At 36.4% G+C, this 23,430-nt stretch overlaps 1 protein-coding gene and 1 non-coding gene across 2 annotated transcripts in view; one reads left to right on the plus strand and one right to left on the minus strand.

Annotated features, from left to right (window-relative positions):
* Positions 1 to 23,430, plus strand: part of LOC127435466 (astrotactin-2-like) — a 716,076-nt gene that overhangs the window by 152,663 nt on the left and 539,983 nt on the right. The gene's annotated exons all lie outside the window — the stretch shown is intronic.
* On the minus strand, positions 21,463 to 21,533 carry trnas-aga (transfer RNA serine (anticodon AGA)). Its single transcript has one exon. It is a non-coding gene; the product is annotated as a tRNA-Ser (tRNA).

The raw sequence follows: 23,430 nt of genomic DNA on the forward strand, positions 1-23,430 counted from the left end.
AGAAATGTGTTGGTAGCTAAGTTAGATTACAAGTGTAATATGCGTATTTTAAATGATTCTTTAGTCTTGCTCTCTTTTTGGAAATGCGTGTCACAGTGCACTTTTTTAACAGAACCGATAAGAGCTGTGTGGTTAGATCATCTCAAACAGAGTTCAGGTGGTTTTGCTCAAGGTGTGTTTTGGAAACGAGTCCCTTACGGTTCCTTGTGTTTTTAATTGGTTTGCTTCAATATTTTTTTATTTATTTTTTTCCTCTTTAATAAACTCTCCACAGCGATACCCTGTGTGAATTACAAAAGCACAGTGATTATATATGTGCAATATCTAAGGGGCAAATTAATATTTAACTGGATTTACAGCTAATCATTGCAGTATGAAATATTAATATAAAGCTTTATGGCAGGAGCCTTGCACAAAAACTGAATTAAAGCATTTTATTTTATTTATTTATTTATTATTATTATTATTATTATTATTATTATTATTATTATTATTATTATTATTATTGTTATTATTATTATTATTATTTTCTATTTATTTTCCTCATACTCATAGGCTTGAATGTTTTTTGTTTAGTTTTTTTTTTTTTATTTATTTTTTTTTAATATGGGCAATTCCAGCATTATAGAAGTGATATTTGCAATAAAATGTGAAATTTAACTTCTCATAGAAAGCACTTCTGACCAGTATATCAAACCAAGTGTTCGTATAATCATATACCCCTGAAGATACATTTCAGATATCAGAAAAAAATTCATATGAGTCTCTTATAATTTTATAAAGCAGTGCTTTTATGTAAAAGTGAGTGTTTGGATTTCTCACACAAAAAGGCATAGCCAGGAAGTTACTTTTGGGTGGGCCTCAATAAAAATGGATGGGCCAAGTTTTTGCCAAAATATTTTTTACCAATTTTCCTTAACAACAGAGAAGCAGTGCAATCAAATAGTTCTTTCACACTTTCTTAAATCAGAATGTTTGCATTTTTTTTTTTTTTTTTTTTTTACTATTTTATAAAAACATATTTGAAGTCAAAGAATAATCTCTAATATTCTGGGTGGGCCTGGGTCTAATTTGGGTGGGCAAACTTGGCTACGCCTCTGCTCACACAACTTATTGTCTGTCTGGAAAATGCTTTTTGATAACATGAAGTAAAAATAAATATTCCCCTTTGAACCTCGATATTTACCATGATATTTTGCGGTTTGAAAAATGTTATTTTAGTATTGGTGCACACCTCAAGAGTTTAATAATTCAATTTCCCTTTAAAAATTCCATAACAACTCATATATACAGTAAAATATGGAGCTAAATGGACAATTTAAAAGATGTTTTGTTCCTTTGCTTAAAACCTGATTGTTCCATGGTATGTTTGACATTTCCAGGGAATTCCCCTTGTGCATTTGGTTGTAATGATCAGTGTTTGTTAGTAGCATGGTGATCAGTCATTTCAGACTCCATCCACAGCCTGAGGTAAGCCTGAGGGAATCAGAGGTGTGAGCACATGAAGCGGCTTTAGTAATGCTTCACATGTGCTGTGATTGAAAGTCAACCTTCTCCTGCATTTGAATGTCTCATTTCCTATTTAGAAGCTTTATTCATCACATGTGGCTTGATAGTTTCCAAGAGGAGACATTCAATGCTGCACACATCAACAGAATATAATAGAGTCTCCCATCCTCTGCTTCTTTACAGGCAATATCTCAATATTCCAGCACTGCACTATAAACAATCTATAAAAATATGACTCAATTATCAAAGTTTGAGTCAAAATTTTTGATTGAACAGTTGCTTTTACATGTTTCCTTGTATGCTCTTATATATTTTTGCACACACTATCTAAATTACCTTAATGCAATATTAATTAAATCACTGAATTGTCGATATGTTGTGTCTGTTCATGGATTAATCGGCATGGAACTTCAAACCACTGGGTGCAGATGAGCTGAGCATAACACATAATTTTCTCCAGGAGACAAACAAGCATAATGCGCACCCCAAAGTTAGAATACATTTGCATATTTTGGCAGATTGAATGTTCTGCACTTTAATTTACCTGTCACAGATCTGCTCATCTGCAATCCATACAGCAGCAGTTCAGAAACACATAATGTTCATAACAACGAGATGTGGCATAAACAATGCAAAACAAACAAATAAACAACATGTCTAGGTAACATTACACCTCAAGATAAAGAAAAGAAAGATATATTTAGCATAAAGAAAATTAAGCCTATTTTACGACAATTTTTTTTTTTTTTTTTTTTTTTTTAATTAAGCACATTAAGAAACACATAATACAACAAGGAGTTGTAGTAACAAGAAAACAAATAAACAACTTTCCTAGGTAACAATACCCCTAAAAATGAATATATACTGTGTATATATATATATATATATATATATATATATATATATATATATATATATATATAGATATAGATATATATATAGATATAGATATAGATATAGATATAGATATATATATAGATATATAGATAAATATTATACCTTGCATAAAATTAAGCAAATTCTCATTACTGCAATTCATCCAGATTTTTGTTTTACATACATTTTTGGATTACAGATTTTTTCTTTTATTAATACAATACAGTATAATTTTCCATTTACTGTATACCATGATGCATAATAAATACTACCATTTACTTATTTATATATTTATTATTGTATTTATTTTATTTTATTTTTTACATTATAGAAATGGGAATGAGATGTTTTTATTTTATTTCTTTATTTTTTTATTTTTTTTGTTCTTAAAAGGAATGATATTTGGAAGGTAAAATACCAATTAATGATTCACCTTAAATCCATTTATATTATTATTATTATTTTTATTTTATGTTTTTTCTGTCATGCATTGCAGCAGGCATCTCTTTATTCAGCATCTATTATAATCTTACTGGTGAACGATTAAATTACTTTTCACTGAATGCCAGTCTCAGATGTTTCATTTTTTGACTCTGCGACAAATCAAAGCATGATTCATGAGCAAACTGAAAATATATATTTCCCTTGTCAAAAACAGCATAAAACAGAATCCAGGCCAGTCAGTGCAATTTGCTTTCCTTTAAATTAAGCTCACATGTGCTTGATACCTTTAAAATTTATTTGACAGTGATTTAGAAGAAACAAAGTTTTCTTTCACTTCTGTCACACACTGGTGACACTGCAGTCATATTTCTTGGAAGAGTGTCTTGCATTTACAGTTGACAAAGCCTGAGGCTTGACTTCTCCACTTACCTTTCCACTGTGGTTACCATGGCAATGGTTACTGCTGGAGACCAGGAGTTCAGGGAACATGGAGAGCAGGGCTGCGGGGAGGGGAAGATTATTAGATGATGGAAGGTTAGTTTGGAATATTGCTGCACTTTTTACTTTGATTTTATGAAACTCTGTAGATCTGAAAGCGGTTGGTAAAGCATATATGCTTCTGAAGCTAATGTTAAAGGGATAGTTCACCCAAAAATGAAATAAAATAAAATAAAATAAAATAAATAAATAAATCTTTCATCATTTACTCACCCTCATGCCATCCCAGATGTGCATGACTTTCTTTCTTCTGCAGAATACAAACTACGATTTTTAGAAGAATATTTCAACTCTGTATGTCCTCACAATGCAAGTGAATGGGCGCCAAAATTTTGAAGCTCCAAAATCCAAATAAAGGCATCATAAAAGTAATCCATGAGACTCCAGTGGTTAAATCCATATCTTCAGACACGATATGATAGGTGTGGGTGAGAAACAGATACATTTTTAAGTCATTTTTTTATCACAAATTCTCCTTCCAGTAGGGGGCAATATGTATGAAGAATGTGAATCACCAAATATAGAAGAAGGAGATATGTGAATATTGAACTGTTTCTCACCCACACCTATCATATCGCTTCTGAAGAATTGGATTTAACCACCAGAGTCGTCTGGAGTACTTTTATGTTGCCCTTATGTGGATTTTGGAGCATGAAAATGTTGGCGCCCATTCACTTATGGACCTACAGAGCTGAAATATTCTTTTAAAATCCTTTGTGTTCAGCAGATGAAAGAAGTGTCATGCATTTCATGGATGGCATGAGGGTGAGTAAATTATGAGAGATTTTTCATTTTTGGGTGAACTAACCCTTTAACTTTATTAATCGTAAATAAAAGCTACAGTTTTTGGTTGAATACAGTAATTTGCTTAATTACAGTCTTATTTTATATTTAATTGTGATAAATCAGATTTTGAAAGTGCTCAAATTTGACTCTGAATATACTTCTTATTCTGCATTTAGTTATTTCTTGTTAAATAAAATAAAACCATATGCAATAATAATGTAATAATAATGCTTAATAACATTTTCCAAAAAAAACAAAAAAAACAAACAAAAAAAAACATTCCACAGTATAAAGATAAAAATGCACTAAAATAGCACCAATTCAAGTAAGGCTGACTAACTGAACAAAGTAGTCCCTATAGGTTTGAACTGCAATGCACATTAAATCTCTTAAACCCTCATTATTTCAAATACTGATCAGCCGGCAGACTGTGGCTATCCACTTTGCTACAGCAATCGTGTAGCCATGTTCATGATGCGTGTCAGGGCATCTAATCCATCACCACTTTAAACTCCACACGAAAAGTGCTACAGACAAGACTGTTCTGCTTTTAGCACTGGCACTGATTTTTGTCACAAGTCCCATCTGGGTTTGTTTTGTACAACAGATAGCGTTAAGAGGTCTTTTCCCCATCACTTATAAGAAATCGCTGTGTGTGTTTGTTTGTGGTGTGTGCATTAGTGTAATAATATCCCTGGACACATTGCAAAGGTTCCACTCTACTCCAACCAGTATTTAGAACTCACACTGAGCTGAATAAAATGTTAGAATCTAATGTCAAATTTGTAAATGAAAAAATGAAAAACAAACAAAAAAAAGAATATAAATATATATATATATATATATATATATATATATATATATATAATGAACCCCTTTATAAACCCTTAACAAGGGATGTTTCCCTTGTTAAGGGTTTATAAACATCTTGGACTCAAGATGGCGGCGAGTATGGCTGCTGCGTTGCGAGCTCCAACACAACATAGTAGTGTTTTGTTTGTTTTGTTTACATTTTTTATGTTTTTTGTCTTGGATGTTGTCTACGACAGACAAACACTTTTGGACATTGGTTCAGCAATTTCACACTGTATACCGGACTTCAAATTCCTCAATGCCGACCCGCTGTTTACAAACACGCAAGCGGAGCCCTTTGTCTGAGCAGCCTGGACGTGGAAACGCAGGAGGAAAAGGGGAAATAGAGCCGGCGTTCTCATCAGAGTAAGACGCCGTGCAAATCGACCCCCGCTACCCAGTATTCTACTGGCAAATGTTCAGTCTCTGGATAACAAGCTCTGCAAGCTGAAAGCGTGGATCTCTTTCCAACGAGAGACGAGGGACTGCTGCATTATCTACCTTACGGAAACTTGGATGTCTATGGAGATTCCAGACTCAGCCATTGAACCCACGGGGTTCTCCGTGCACTGAGCAGACAGAGCAAAAGACCTCTCAGGTAAAAGCAGAGGTGTTGGTGTATGTTTTATGATCAACAAATCCTGGTGTGATCAGAGGAACGTACATTCTATCAAGTCTTTCTGCTCTCCTGATCTGGAATTTCTCATGCTTCTGTGTCGACCATTCTGGCTACCAAGGGAATTCACAGTGGTCATTATCACTGCTGTGTACATCCCGCCACAAGCCGACACAGACCGGGCACTCAAGGAACTGTATGGGAGTACAAGTGAGCAGGAAACTGCGCACCCTGAGGCCGCATTCATTGGGACTTTAATAAAGCCAGTTTCAAGTCAGTCGCACCAAAATACCACCAGCACATTAGTTTCAACACACGAGGGGACCGGGTTTTGGACCATTGCTACTCTCCCTTGCGGGATGGCTACAAATCCCTCCCCCACCCACCATTTGGCAAATCGGATCACTCTTCCATTCTGCTTCTGCCCGCTTACAGGCAGAAACTGAAACAGGAAGCACTCACCCTCAGAAAGATCCAGTGCTGGTCGGACCAATCAGACTCTACGCTACAAGACCATTTTGATCACACGGACTGGGAGATGTTCCGGTCCGCCATTGAGCTTTACGCTGATAGCGTAATGTGTTTCATCAGAAAGTGCGTAGAGGATGTCATTCTGACCAGAACAATACGGATCTATCCGAACCAGAAGCCATGGATAAATAGCGATGTTCGCGTGCACTTAATGTGCGGACCTCCGCTTTTAATTCCGGGAATGTGAAGGAGCATAAACAAGCCAGTTATGCCCTCCGAAAAACATCAGATCAGAACAAATCAGAACAGCAAAATGCCAGTACAGGAACAAGATTGAAGGACAGTTTAACACCACAAACTCTAGAGGCATGTGGCAGGGAATTAACATCATCACGGACTTTAAAGGGAATAAAAACTCTGCCGTGAACACCGCTGCCTCTCTCCCGGATGAGCTAAGTACTTTCTATGCTCGTTTTGAGGGAAATAACACCACCCTCATGGAGAGAGCTCTCGCGGCCGAAGCTACAGAGGTTAGTTCACTCTCTGTCTGTGTAGCGGATGTAACCCAATCCTTCCGGCAGGTGAATATCCGCAAAGCCACGGGCCCAGACGGCATTCCGGGCCGCGTCATCAGAGCATGCGCGAACCAGCTGGCTGGTGTTTTACGGACATTTTCAACCTTTCCCTCTCTTTGACTGTAGTCCCCACATGCTTTAAAACATCCACCATTGCGCCTGTTCCAAAGCAATCAAAAATCACTTGCTTAAATGACTGGCATCCTGTTGCTCTGACCCCCATCATCAGCAAATGCTTTGAGAGACTAATCAGAGATTACATCTGCTCTGTGCTGCCTCTCTCTCTAGACCCATTGCAGTTTGCTTACTGCAACAACTGCTCCACTGATGATGCCATTGCATCTACAATACACACTGCTCTCTCCCACCTGGAAAAAAAGAACACTTACTGTATGTGAGAATGTTGTTTGTAGACTACAGCTCAGCATTCAACACCATAGTGCCCTCCAAGCTAGATGAGAAACTCCGGGCTCTGGGCTTAAACAGCTCGCTGTGCAGCTGGATCCTGGACTTCCTGTCAAGCAGACGCCAGGTGGTTAGAATAGGCAGCAACATCTCCTCATCACTGACCCTCAACATTGGATCCCCACAGGGCTGTGTTCTCAGCCCACTCTTGTATTCCTTGTACACACATGACTGTATGGCAACACATAGCTCCAATGCCATCATTAAGTTTGCTGATGACACGACGGTGGTAGGTCTGATCACTGACAATGATGAAACAGCCTACAGAGAGGAGGTGCACACTCTGACACACTGGTGTCAGGAGCACAACCTCTCCCTCAACGTCAGTAAGACAAAGGAGCTTGTGGTGGACTTCAGGAGAAAAGACAGGGAACATAGTCCCATCACCATCAATGGAGCACCAGTGGAGAGAGTCAGCAGCTTCAAGTTCATGGGTGTCCACATCACCGAGGAACTCAGATGGTCCATCCACACTGAAGTCGTTGTGAAGAAGGCTCATCAGCACCTCTTCTTCCTGAGATGGCTGAGGAAGTTTGGAATGAACCACCACATCCTCACATGGTTCTACACCTGCACTGTAGAGAGCATCCTGACTGGCTGCATCTCCGCCTGGTACGGCAATAGCACAGCCCACAACCGCAAAGCACTGCAAAGGGTGGTGCGAACTGCCAGACACATCATCGGAGGTGAGCTTCCCTCCCTCCAGGACATACAGTATATACCAGGCGGTGTGTGAAAAAAGCTCGGAGGATCATCAGAGACTCCAGCCACCCGAGCCATGGGCTGTTCTCACTGCTACCATCAGGCAGGCGGTATCCCAGCATCAGGAACCACACCAGCCTACTCCATGACAGCTTCTTCCCCCAAGCAATCAGACTTTTTAACTCTTGATCTCCCACGATCAAAATATATCAGCATTGCACTTTATTACTCTTATATCTCACACCTGACTGTCATAAATGATATTATATTATATTATATTCTCTCTTAACAACTTACTATCAACCGACAGCCTGAATGTCAATACAGTACAATACAACCTACTGTACATTCTATATATACTATATATACTTTTTTTTTATTGAATAATGTGTATCTATATTGTGTGTATTGTATACTGTACAGTGTATGTTATTATTTGCATATTGTGTTGTGTGTAATTATGTGTATATTAGACTTTAAATTGTGTTGTGTTAATTTGATGTTATTGTAAATTGGTATATGTCTCATCACTGTCACGACTGCTATGTTGATCGGAACTGCACCCAAGAATTCCAAACACCATTGCACTTGTGCATATGGCTGTGTGACAATAAAAGTGATTTGATTTGATTTGATTTGATTTTTGACTTGATAAATGGGTTCATTAACAACTTATTAATCATTTACAAATGTATTATAAATAGTTAATATGCAGTTATAACAATTACATAGGTTACTCAAATGTAAAAGTTGTTATTAAGCATTTATAACATGTGAGTTAAAATGGCTCACTATTTGGCAAGTATTGCATGCCAGTCTCCCATTTTATTCATGTTATTATAACTGCATATTAATGGTTTAAAATGCAATGTTTGTGAATTATTAGTCATGAATGAAGCCCTTTATAATGCCTTACTAAATGGAACATTGATGCAAATTGTTACCAAATATTTTAGGTAATAGTCACCTGATTAATAATTCATCATTCATCACACTGGAAATGTAAGGTCAAATCAAGCACATTGCATTGTGGAATAATGTGCATACTGTGGACTGTATACATACTATATACTGCAGAAATAGTCAAAGTAATTTTTTTGTATGTTATTCCAAACAGCCTTAAACTGTTGTTCAGTGGGTAATAAGAAAGTTTTGATGCTTACATTAGCTCCTCAGCACATTAATAAGATTATTTGTTTGCCCTCTGCCATAGTTGTTTCGGTAAAAACACCTCAGTCACTGTATTCTTGTTTTCTCGGTTCTATAATTTATTTTCATATGACGCACACAGGCAATCCTGCTCCAGCACTCCAACACAGATTAAAATGTGCCAAAACTGAGTGGTGGGCACATTGATCATATAGACAGGAATAGTGGTGGGGGGTGGAAGGGGACACTATTCGGCTCTCTTATGGTTGATTGATGCTCAAGGCCACTGTGTGTCACTCTAAAGAATACACTCCAATGCTTTGCTCTGCTGGCTTTTCCCAGATTTTCCTTGTAGATGAAGGTTAGGTTAGGCGTTGTTGTGTTTGATCAATTGGTAGAGGTCATGGATTCTGTTCCCAGGGAATATAAAATGGATACCTTGAATGTACTGTAAGTCACTTTTGTCTGCCAAATGCATGAATGTAAATTATAAAATGGATAGTTCTGACTGTAAATTCTTATTGGATAAGCTGCTTTCAAAGGTGTGACTACACCAACTGTAAATTTGCTTCGTTGCTTGGCAACTGTGAACGGTCAACAGTTAGGCTAATGAACTATACAGTATTACTTGGTGGAATTTTTGTTTATTTTGTTTATTAATCAATTTAATTAGTTACAAAACATTGGTGCCATCTAGCGGCCTAATATCTCTGAGTAACAACCGCACATCCGGGGATAAAGACGCATCAGACCGTTCATCCAAGTACTGCGAGTGTTCTGTCCTGCTTCTCTGATTACTGTGCAATCTCTATAAGTAAGCTCATAAAAGAATTTCAGCTTAAATCAATGTTTCATGTCCATTTATTTGTTTATTTGGCAAGTAGTCTTGTGCTAAGCTGGATATTGAGGAGCCAGATGGTCATTTTCACAAAATAAACACCAACAGGACTCCAATGCAAACCAGTGGTGGATTTCAGCTGTTCAGCGATTTATTACTTCTCACATAATTACATAATTTCAATGCAAATCAATCTTTTTTGTGCATTTATTTATTTGGTTAGTAGCCATGTAATAAGCGGAGTAATGTACAGTCAGCTGGTTGTTATCGCAAATTAACAGCGCAAAACGCTGTACAACAGTCAAAGACGTTTGTGTAGTGCATGATCACATAGAAAAACTATAAAAAATTGTGTATATGGATGCAAAAACGTCATATGTGTGAGTTAGTTTAAAACAAGCAATGCAGATTTTTAAGCCTTTCCTGAAATTGATGAGGTTGATCTACTCCATATACATACACACACACACACACACACACACACACACACACACATATATATATATATATATATATATATATATATACATACACACAAACAATTTATCAGAATTCATCAAAACTATTATTATATTATATAATTATATTATATGATTATGTTTTGATGAACTCTGCTTCATTATCAGAACAAAGAACTCCGGTCAATCTTGTAAAAGCTATTGTTTTCTCACTGTGATTTTACCACAGTAACAGAATCGATGTTCTTTGTCTTGGGTTGGCAAACAACCATGAAAATGTCAAAGCCTTTGTCTGCCTGCTCAAGATATAACAATAATATGATAGTTAAAACAGCAGCACATCATCATGTAGCATCATGTAGAGTTCCGGCATGTAGTTTGTGAAAACACCTAGTATCCAAAAATTACCCAAACCCCAAAAATCTCCACATGTCCAGGATAACCTAAAACAAACATTCTGGAACTGATGGATTCTTTGCTCAATTGAAACTATTACTATTTGTGATTTATTTAAACCGTCTCTTAGTCTTTGACAATGTGCCCTCAGCCCGTTCAATGACTGTCTGATGCATATTGTACACAAACCTGGAAAGCATTTTTGAAAATAGCAAGCTCTAATCAGATTACATGTCTGCAATGCATTTTCCAGGAGTTGGGGTGCACCGATTTTAATCAGTCTGCCAGGAAACAAAGTCTATAAGGTTCTGGTTTGATACAAAAAGCATTTTTGAGGAAGAATCCCTTTGCCATATTTAAAAGTTTTTTTTTTTTTTTTTTAATCTACTGAATCATCTATTTCAGATTTTCCAGCCTCTATATGTCCCATAAAAACAAGACAAACTTTGGTTGGTCACTTCACATATTGGTCAGATGTGGCGCTGCAACAACTAATCGATTCATAATAATCGATAATAAAAAAAAAAATTCATTATCAATTAGTTGGATGTGCGCTGTGGCACAGAGAAGTTTCATCAGTAATGCCGCTTTACAGAAGTGAAAAAAGCATTTTTATGATAAAACAGTTGCTTCGAATAAAAAGAGTACCACGCAAGGTGTCCAAGCACTGGAGCATTTAATACTAAATGCTTCAATGAAGATAAGGATCTTAGTTTCATGTGGGCCAGTTGATGTATCAGGTATTGACTGATAGCTTGTGCTGAGAATGCTTAAGAGTTGTTATTCTCAAGTGCATAACTTACATTTTAGTTACATATTCTATAATTTTTCAATGTTATAAATTCAAATTAATAGGTGTATTTCCATTTTTACAAAACTGTTTTTAGCGGAATGCTAGTTGCCTTGTGTTTGGTTGCGAATTCCATCAAATCTATAACACTTTACGAAACGAGTCCGATTAACAAAATAATCTTTAGTTGCAGCTCAAGTCAGTTTGACAATTACATTTGATTGGAAATGACACACAATAAAAACATTCTGTTCTTAATTTACATTTATCTGGATTTTTCTTCATCTAAAGCATGCAAAACTTGAAGAAGAAAACAAACAAACAAACAAACAAAACAAGAAACAATGTTATTAAGGGAAAATTGTTGGTTGTGATGAAAATGATGGAAAAACTGTGGGACAGTCATAATTTGTTCAAAAATTAATAATAATAATAATAATAAAAAGAAAACTTTATAAAATGTTTTTTGATGGATTTTCGTATTTTTAAAAAGTCTGGGACAAGGTTAAAACTAAATGCAAAAGTCCAAGTAAAGACATGCATTTTTAGAACAGTTATTTTTTTTTTTTTTTTCTTAAACCTGTTAAGGCAATTCAGCATTGTACCTCCTCATTAACATATTAACACATCCTCACTCTCTGTGGATTCTAGCAAGCTCTGCAGATATTCATATCATCCCACTAATGACTTTTCTGGAGATTGTCTTCTTAATTACTTTGCTTTACCTGCTAGACAAGTTCTCTCCCTTAATCCCCTTTACATAAGTCTGACTGGAGAAGATTAGCCAAAACAAGTTCCATATCTAATTAGCCTAATGCTCTCCTCTGTGGCTTTCACCTCCCATTCTTGCTTTGTGTCCAAGACTCTATAAAGTCCCTTCTAAATTGTTTCTTGTTGCCATATTGATTCATTCAAATTGGGTGATTTAGACGCCTCGAGACTCTGTGCAGATTATCTGGGAGACTCTTGTTTCCCCCTAAAACTCTAATGATGGCAGACGCGAGGACCAGTGCGCATTAATGACCGTAGTGTCAACCGACAACATCTGTGTGCTCTTACAGCTCTTAGCTGCCTAGATTATCTCGACGCCAGAGCCATTTCAGAGCCATTAGCCCTGCTTTATCAAACCCTCTCTCAAACGAAGTGTGTGGGTTTTCCTGCCTTCTGTAATTTTCACTGTAGGATTGGAAGAGGCGTTGATGTAAAATAGAAAAGAGAAATTTTGCTGTCAGGGTTAGAAATGTGAATTGAACGGAATAATTACTGACTGACAGTGATGAATCGGAGCATCATCATTTTTCACTTTGCGATATGTCATACTTGTGTAATTGTCTCAAACGCAGTCTCATTTCTTTTGAGATGCTGTGGCAAGAAAGCATTTGCTAAGAATATCTTGGATGGTTTACACAAGTGCAAAATCGTCTGAAAGATAAGTGCTATTAAAATTCATTGCATCATTGCATCAAGTGTTTGAGACATATGCTTTTGGGTTTTTTGTTATTAAAAGCACAGATTTTTTTTTAAATGATTACTATTTTCAGAAACTCTGACTTGCGTGATACCATGATTTGACATGGTAAATATTTAAATACTTACTAATAATTTGACTCAGTCTGTATTCAATTACTTGAGATGAGTAATTTCTTTACAATGTAAACTTTGGCATACCTGTGTGTTTAATTAGTGCAACGGGTGGCTATTTGTTTGGAAACCATCAAATGTGTGTGTATACTTTTCACAACAGATGTTGTTTCAAAGCAGCTGTACAGGAAATTATGCTATAAGAGAAAATAAAGCTGTAATATCTTAGTTATCATTGTGGTATATGATAAAAAAAAAGTGATTGTAGATCATGCCTTATTAAGGAAATAATATCTGTATTTAGAACCCCAGTAAGCAAGCCAAAGCCGACGTGGCAAGGAACAAAAAACTCAGTAAGATGTTGGTTAATGGAGAAATATAACCTTTGGAAAATTAAGGCTCACTTTGGGGGCCAGTACCCTCCTGGTGAGGTTGTACACTACCGTAAGTTTATCAACCAGTAAGAAGATCTGCAATAGACCCAGTTAAACATTTCTGATCGTCCTGTAATTTAACACAAGTCTTTACTATTATTACTTGAGACTTGACTTCACCCTTGGCCTAGGTCTGCTGTTGATTTGGTAAGAAACAGATCGATTGTAGATTACCACTTTTTCAAGTTCAACCACTTAGAAGAGTAGTCCTACCTTAAAAGGACAATTTACAGCAAAAATTTGAGCAGAGCATGCCTCTCCTCGAGAGGCCCCTTGCTACCTTGCATGCATGCTGGCATCTTTGCAGGTCTGGGATTGGAGCATAGTAGGTTCGCCGCACCCACTCCCCAGAACCCTGGCGAGGGTTAGATGTGTCTGTGGGGGAATAGAGCACATTTCATGACCGACGGACCAGGAAGCTGGGCAGCTGTTCCCCTCAAGTGCCGCCAAAGAATTCATCACCCATCATCCCTTGGACCCAGGAGGACCCCTTATTCCTTATACCCTTCACTAAGCCCCCTTTCACCACAAGGATGCCAGATTCCTCTTTTGTTATGGACACTTTCCCCAAGGATACTTGATTTCCCTTTTGGACTTTTTATCATGTTTATTATTTAAAATAATTGCCTTTCTGAGGCCTAAAGCCACACCCACGGTTACTGTATATTGCTCAGCCCACCACACCAAATAACAACACACAATCATTTCACAAAGGTTAACATTAACACTGTGCTCTATGAGGTCACATTTTACCATACCCATCTTCAACAATAGCTGCCATTTGCAGCTGACCACCTGACTCAAACAATTAGGAACCGGATTGACCTCTCACATTGTTGCCACACATAACGGCCCCGGCGCAGTAATTACAGCCCGTCTCAAAATGTCAGCGAGAAGGGCAGAGCTCAGCACGGCGTTGCTCTGCAACTGTTAACTATTTCTGTCTCACAAGCACTTACTTAAAGAAAAGTGCCACGAGGTGCGAGTGAGTGGATTGCGACTTCACCCACCAGTGCTAATTTCCCAGTGTAATGAGCATGCAGTGATGCATGATTATCAGGCAATTATATTTGGTTACCATGCAAACAGGGAGCATCATGGGACATCATTAAAGGCACAGAAAAACAGCATCTCTGAAAGAGAGCTCTGTTTTCCAAATGGCAGCCGTTACTGTAACACCGGCCCGCACGTCTATGATTTCTATGAATATTAAAAGGCTCTCTGTTCTTATGCCTAGAGTGTCATCTGGCATGACAAATTGAGATTCAATTGCATTTCTAGTCAAATATGAATGATGATCACCATCAGATGAAGTTCTTTGAGTATGAGTAAAAATGGATTTAATTGTTCAGATTGATCAGTGCAGCTCTTAAAGAATGAAGAGGGTGGGTTCAATTGGACTGTACTCTTATTTGAGATGAAGTGGGAGACAGAGACAAATGATCAGTGTTTCATTTCATTATTGAGAAATGCTTTATAACAGTAATATATGGTAACAGTTCAACAACTGCACACAATAATGTTCACACACACTGTACATTCATAACACGGTTTGAGTAGTTTGACCTTCTTACTTTCCACAAAAATAATTTAGTTTCAATCCAAAATGCAGCATTTAGATTGATCAAGGTTTCTAAAAATGTCTTGCTTTTTATGTACAAGACTTGTTTCTAATACTAAATGCTAAACACAGTGCTACATGCTAAAAGCTAAATACAATGCTACATGCTAATAACAGAACGCAGCATTTAGATTTCTCATGGTTTCTAAAAATATCCTGCTTTTTATGTACATCTAATACTAAATGCTAAACACAGAGCTAAATACTAAATACAATGCTACATGCTAATAATAGAATGCAACTAACCATTTTATCTTTCTTAGTTAGGATAGCAAAAATAAATAGGCTTATAAACTAGGCTTATCCAGTGATGTTAGCAGATAGCAAAGGGAAATCAAGTTAAATATGATTTGTGAGCAGAATATTTTATTGGTTATTATTTCTTATCAAGCTGTAATGTTGCCAAATTATGCAAAAAGTGTGTACAGTCTCTATTGCATCCATTTTGGAGCATATTTATCTGTAAATTGGTAGAAACTGGTCAAATAAGGCAGATTTAAGCATTGACGGGTTTTGCCCTCAAAAACCCATAAACAAAAACTATGCCATGTAAAAGAAAATAAAACTCAGACTACATTAAATATGGGTTCACTTGCAGTGAGGATGAATATGGTTTTCTCTGACCACAATATATTTTGTGTGGTAAATTATTGGCTTGCTTGATTATTATGTTTTATTTTAAGGGCACATGTTTGAATTTAATGACCCTTTTTTACTGTTGCAACAATTTAAAATCTGGGCCCTGAAGCAAAACCAGTTAAGGCCCTTGTTTATCACTTAAAGTGAGAGTTGGAGTCTTGATCTTGTTGCCATGGGCTTGAGACCACTAAAGACCATATACATGTGGCTAATTTAAGGAGATAACTAACTTAACTAAAGATCACAACTGTATCTTCCTCATTACAGGAAATTAAATGGTTACCTCACTAATGTACAATGTGGGGGGTCTTAGCTGTTTGGTAATGGGTCTTGAAGTGTCTGGTATTGGTCTGGGCCATAGGGGATCTGGTATTAATCTGGATGTTAGGGGGTATGGTATTAGTCTTGGTCTGATTCTTAGGAGGTCTAATATTGTTCTTGGTCTTGGGGCGGGAGGGTGATTTTGGTTTGGGTATTAAGGGGGTTTGGTATTGGTCTGTGTCTTAAGAGGCATGCTACTTCTGGGTCTTAGGAGGTCTGATATTGGTTTTGGCCTTAGGGGTCTGGCATTGGTCTGGGGGTATGGTATTAGTCTTGGTCTGGATCTTAGGGGGTTTGATATTGGTCAGGGTATTGATGGATGTGGTATTGGTCTGGGTCTTAATAGGTCAGATACTTGTCTAGGTCCTAGAAGGTCTAATTGTTTTTCTAGGCCTTAAGGTGGTCTAGTATTGGTCTGTGTCTTAAGAGGTCTGGTACTTGTCTGGTCATAGGAGGTCTAATATTGGTCTTGGTCTTAGGGGGTCTGGTCTGGTATTGGTCTGGGTCATGGGGGGGGTCTTTATTAATTTTTTTCAAGAAGGGACAGTGTACATTAATCAACATTCATGAATTTAAATGTACCCAAATTAGCCCGAAGGCTAGTTTTCATTGGTAGTCCCTTTGCCAGATGTTATTAGTCCGAAAACTAGAGAAAAGAAAAGAAACAAGAGAGAAAAACAATAACAACAATAATAGAACCAGAACTTGTAAACAACTCTGTAAAATACAATTAAACATATTATACAAAAAGACAATATATATACATATATATATAAAGAGAGAGAGAAAAAAGACAAGGTATTGTTATGGGTTAAATAATAATAATAATAATAAAATTATTAATAGTAATAATAGAGGGAGCAACATTAATGTTCACATTGTTGATTATGAAGAAGCCATTTCTTAAAATTATACTTAAATGAGTTAAACAATGTGCATTCTCTAATTGATTGTGATATGGAATTCCACTGATGTGATGCTCTGAATGAAAAAAACAGCTTGACCAAATGAAGTTTTCCTATGTGGAATTATGCAGTCCGCTCTAGCTGCACCTCTAGTTACTCTGTTTTCAATAGATTTAAAATGAATAAAATCAGCCAGAGGAGGAGGAGCTAAACCATACATAATCTTATGAACTAAACAAACATTTTTAAACTTAATAAGGTTTTCCCAGCTAAGCAAGTTATACTTATTTAAAATGTGACAATGGTGAAAACTAAATTGTTTTTTATCTAAAATTTTAAGTGCTTGTTTGTATAATAATTCCAATGGTTTTAGAACTATGAAATGTGTATTAGACCAGCTTGTCAGACAATATGTGATATGAGAAAGAATCATGGAGTGAAAATATATCTTTGCAGCCTCATTTGATAAAACATTTCTAATAAACCTAAAATTAACCAAGTTAAATTTAACCTTTTTACAAACCTTTTTTATGTGGGTTTTAAAACCAAGACAGGAGTCCAGATGAACCCCTAGGTATTTATATTCTGAAACAACTTGTAATTTCTCTCCCAAAATAAAAAAATCCTGCTTTATATCAACACTATTTCCTTTAGAAAAGAACATACAGACTGTTTTTGACACATTTAATTTCAGATAACACTGATTGAGCCAGGATGTAACTTCTGCCATAACATCTGTCAACTTATTTGCAACCTCTTCTGCATTTTTACCATATGTGAAAATTACTGTATCGTCAGTGTACATTAGAATATTACATTGTTGACACACTATGGGTAAATCATTAATATACATGCTAAAGAGAATTGGGCCCAGTATAGACCCTTGTGGAACACCAGTTGATAGACATAATGAATTAGATTTAAAATTATCAATTTTTACTAATTGAGAACGGGAAGAGAGGTAAGATTTGATTAAATTTACAAAATCTATCGAAAAATTTAAATTGAGTAATTTATTCAAAAGGTTATTATGGTTTACAGTATCAAAAGCTTTCTGTAAATCAAGAAATACAGCCCCTACCACTCCACCGTTATCCATTAATGCCTTCACCTTTTCTATAAAGTAACATGTAGCAGTTTCTGTTGAATGATTTACCCTAAATCATAATTGCATCGGATGTAATTGGAAAGAACTATTATTAAGATGATCAATAATTTGTTTGGCCACCAGTTTTTCAAAAACCTTTGATATTGTAGGTAGGACATTAATGGGCCTGTAATTACAAGTTAAACGAGGGTCGCCTCCCTTAAATATAGGAGCCACAACCGCTGGCTTCCAAGAATTAGGGAATAACCCTTGATCTAATGAAACATTAATGATGTGTGTTAGAGGATTAACTATTGAAGAACTAATTTGTTTCAGTTAAAAATGTGTCCATACCATAAATATCCTTAGCCCTTGAGGACTTAAGAGACATGACTACTCTTTCAACCTCTAACTTAGTTACTGGTCTTAATACCAAAGCTGTCTCACTAGCATTAATTGTTTGTAAATAAGGTTGTGCTGTGAAACTTTGAGCTATTTGATCCACTGACTCAATAAAATAGTGAGTAAGGGCCTGTGCCACATCAGTCGAGCTCTGTAAAATTGCATCATTAATCTTTAATTCAACTGGGCTTTTTTTAACATTATTTTGACCAGTTCGTTTTTTAATCTGTCTCCATATAGTTTTTGAGTTACCATGAGCATTTTCAATAATTGTGATAAAAAAATCTGCCTTTGCTTTCCTTAATCCTCTTACTACCTTATTTCTTAACATAACAAATGTATTTTTATTATGGACCATCTTTGATCTTGTTGCTAATTTTAAAGCATTATCCCATTCCTACATTATTTTTTTAATATTATCATTCACCCAGGGGAGGGACTGTTTCTTGGAATTACATTTCATCTTCATTGAAAAATCACTAATTGTAGATTGTAACTTTTCTGTAAAGGTTTGACTAGCTATTTCTAAATCTGTATTAGATAATAAATCTTCCCAGTTAGTATTTTTTATTGCTACTTTAAAACCGTCTTGCTTATTTTTCGGAATACCGAAGAATTCCTTATTACTGGCATGTGTAGTAAATCGCTTGCTAGTTAATTTTCTAGATATAAGCACCATATTATGGTCTGACAACCCCGTTATCATATTATATGACTTTATAATTCTCTCCGGTCTATTACTAAATATTAGGTCTAATATTGGTCTTGGTCTTAGGAGGTCTAATATTGGTCGGGGTCATGGGGAGTCTGATATTGGTCTGGGTCTTAGGGCTTCTTGGATTGTCTGGATCAGGTTCTTACAGGGCGTTATGTTGATCGGGGTCTTGGAGAGTTTGGTCTTGAATTCAGCTCTGTTTTCACAATGTCCACACACAAGCACTAACACTGACCCAGAAAATATTTGGTCAAAAATGGTTTTGTTTGCTTTGCCCATCACATATGTTGTCACATAGATGTTTCCTCACAACTGTAGACGCACATGACTTTGCATTATCTTCCACTTCCTGAAATATCAGAGACGAGTGAAGAGGCAGGTCATGTTCCATCAACGCCTGTCCACAGCAGGCTTGTTTCTACACACAGATGCCCCCCTTCACTCCCCATGAGGAGCAGCTCCCTGAAAAACTAGTAGTAACAAAATATATGAATTGCTATATTGCCTTTGCCTGTCTTCCTGACTTTGTTTACTCCACTTTCATCAGAGAGTTCCCCACTATCCAGTGTGTCTAATGAGGTCATGTCTGCTGGACTGATGTCCGTGTCTATGGGGTGACATGTGTTACGGATGACACTCCATAAACTCTTCACTAATACCCGGCTGTAAGTCAAAGGGATGGCCAAATCTCTGAACAAATCTGCTGTCGGAGTGCAATCAGAGCCAAAAGGAGCAGAGACAGATCGAGAAATAGCAACGGCTGGAGGATCTGAACATATTGTGCTCTGTGTGTGTTCGGAGGGGGTGGACGCACAGGTTGAGTCAGTATTAAAGGCTACAGAAACACAGTGAATTTTTCTGGGTTTTATTAGATTAAATGTAATCAAGTCAGAGAAGCGAGCTAGGATCAAAAATGTTCTTTTAGTCTAAGCAGACTCATTCTTGCGGATTCAAGGTTTAATTTAAAATTTAATTTGAATTTCATATCGAGGCAGAGGATAAAGAGGATAAAGGTAATTGATACAGTATCAGTTATAAATATGAACAATGATAGCTGTTTCATAATGCCAAAAAATAGGTGTCTCTCATACAGTGAGTCAAAGAACTTTTCTGTAGCTCTATTTCAAAACTTAGTAAGACAGCATTTTAAGGCATCATATGCATGCTCCAGATGCAAAGGCTGTTCCAAACATTTGGGACATTTTGAGAAATAAAAAGAGAAATAAAAATATTTTACAAATGACTCAATTGTTGACATACAGTGAGAGTATTGAGCTATACAATTGGGTATTAGGAAACTGTGGATAGCATAGCTCAGAAAAATTGATGAATAATGTTTGAGTTCACATGGATTTATTTCTGATGGCAGAAGTTATTTTCTTGGCAAATCAGAGCAAAGTTTGAGACATTGTTTAGATCTCTTCTGAAATTCTTTTGAGGAGAAACATGTGTGATTACTAGAGTCATTTTTCCCAGGAGATTTCTTCAGCAAATGTCTCCAGTTGTTCTCTATTTAATCTCTCTGTTGTCTAGTAGACAACTGATTTATTAAAGAGATGTTAATGTTTCTGTCCTAGAGTGTCTAGCTGTAACTTTAGCAACATGCTAACGGAAAACTCTATTGGAATCAATTGTGAGGCAAGTCTCCCGAGAAACAACTTTTTGGCTGACTTCATTAAGCTCACATTTCCATTCACCTGTCATATAGTGTGCTGATTCTTGAGATAAGGGACAAAACATGTTTTACATCTTATATATATATATATATATATATATATATATATATATATATATATATATATATATATATATATATATATATTTCAGAATAGTGAAAAAAAATTAAAAAAAATATTAATATTAATAATTATAATAATAATAATAATAATAAAATATAGAATGTATTTTATCACTTAAATTAATATTCCGGGTTCAATACAACTTAAGCTCAATCGACAGCATTTGTGGTACAATACTGATAATCACAAAAATGTACATTGACTTGCTCCTCCTTTTCTTTAAAAAAAGCAAAAATCTGGGTTACAGTGTAGCAATTACAATGGAATAATTATAATAATAATTTTCTTTATTTATCACACATTTGCACATATACAGTGAAATTCTTCTTTTCACATATCCCAGCTAGGCTGGGGTCAGAGTGCAGGGTCAGCCATGATACAGCACCCCTGGAGCAGATAGGGTCAAGGGCCTTGCTCAAGGGCCCAACAGTGGCATCTTGGCAGTGCTGGGGCTTGAACCCCTGACCTTCTGATCTGTAACCCAGAGCCTTAACTGCTGAGCTACCACTGTCCCTAAAAGGAAAGTACTGTGCTGTAGTCAGCAGGATTTGAACTTGCCCAATGGATTTCTAGTCCATCGCCTTAACCACTCGGCCACGACTGCTTGGGGCAAGTTAATGGGGACAAATTTTTTTACATTAAAATACTTGCTGTTTTGTGCATAGCCACAAAACGTATACAATGTGCATGTAAACATGATTTTAGTGAAATAAAATCACTTACTAACCTTTTCTGTTTAAAGTTCTTGGCAACAAAATCAAATTAAAATAGCATGTTTTCTAGTGTGTCTGACGGAGTTTACACAAATTACAGTAAGATGTAAGTTATGAAGTGAATAAAATTCAATTTTCAGAAAAGAAAAAAAAAAGTGTTTTTATAAAAACCTGTTCCCTAACATGGTTCGTTAGCTGAGACATTTGTCTACAAATATATCCATTTCAAATTAGTTTAGTATATATATATATATATATATATATATATATATATATATATATATATATATATATACTATATATATATATATATATATATATATATATATATATATATATATATATATATATATATATATATATATATTTAAAGGGTACTCAGAGTTATCCACATATTTCCTGAGCAACCACTGTGCAGCACCATGATGATTCTAATTGCCTGTTTTCTTTTTCTGGTCTCGATACGCCAAGTAAAATGTACCAAAACGAATGATCCAGAGGAGAACAACAACTATTTAAGTGTTACTTGAAGTTAAAAATGAATTTCAGGCTCAACTTGTGCAGTCGTTGGCTGTCATAAGAACTCACAATAATTAATAATATCAACATAACTAACCTCGGACCATCGCTTCATGCCATCTACACACTCAGGTGAGGCACTGTTAAAATAATGGTCATCTCGACTCTGTGAATTATTGGCATGTTTTTTGACAATTTTTACAAATGTAATACCTTAAACATTACATTACGCGCTAAGAACACAGTCCCATCACCATCAATGGAGCACCAGTGGAGAGAGTCAGCAGCTTCAAGTTCCTGGGTGTCCACATCACTGAGGAACTCACATGGTCCATCCACACTGAAGTCGTTGTGAAGAAGGCTCATCAGCGCCTCTTCTTCCTGAGACGGCTGAGGAAGTTTGGAATGAACCGCCACATCCTCACACGGTTCTACACCTGCACTGTAGAGAGCATCCTGACTGGCTGCATCTCCACCTGGTATGGCAATAGCACCGCCCAAAACCGCAAAGCCCTGCAAACGGTAGTTTCCCTCCCTTTCCCTCCCTTCAGGACATATATACCAGGCGGTGTGTGAAAAAAGCTCGGAGGATCATCAGAGACTCCAGCCACCCGAGCCATGGGCTGTTCTCACTGCTACCATCAGGCAGGCGGTATCGCAGCATCAGGACCCGTACCAGCCGACTCCATGACAGCTTCTTCCCCCAAGCAATCAGACTTCTGAACTCTTGATCTCCCACGATCAAAATACATCAGCACTGCACTTTATTACTCTTATATCTCACACCGGACTGTCATAAATGATATTATATTATATATATTCTCTCTTAACAACTTACTATCAACCGACAGCTGAATGTCATTACAGTACAATACAACCTACTGTACATTCTATATTTACTATATATACTTTTTTATATATTTTTTATTTTTATTGAATAATGTGTATCTATATTGTGTGTATTGTATACTGTACAGTGTATGTTATTATTTGTGTGTTGTGTGTAATTATGTGTATATTAGACTTTAAATTGTGTTGTGTTAATTTGATGTTATTGTAAATTGGTATATGTCTCATCACTGTCATGACTGATATGTTGAACGGAACTGCACCCAAGAATTTCACACACCATTGCACTTGTGTATATGGCTGTGTGACAATAAATGTGATTTGAATTTGAATTTGAATTTGAATTTGAATTTGAAGAATATACGCCACGAGTGAAGACACCGGAGAGTCGTAGAATTCCGCGTTCAGGAAAAAGGTGGA

Source organism: Myxocyprinus asiaticus, chromosome 4 (assembly GCF_019703515.2).
Source record: "Myxocyprinus asiaticus isolate MX2 ecotype Aquarium Trade chromosome 4, UBuf_Myxa_2, whole genome shotgun sequence".
Lineage (NCBI taxonomy): Eukaryota > Metazoa > Chordata > Actinopteri > Cypriniformes > Catostomidae > Myxocyprinus > Myxocyprinus asiaticus.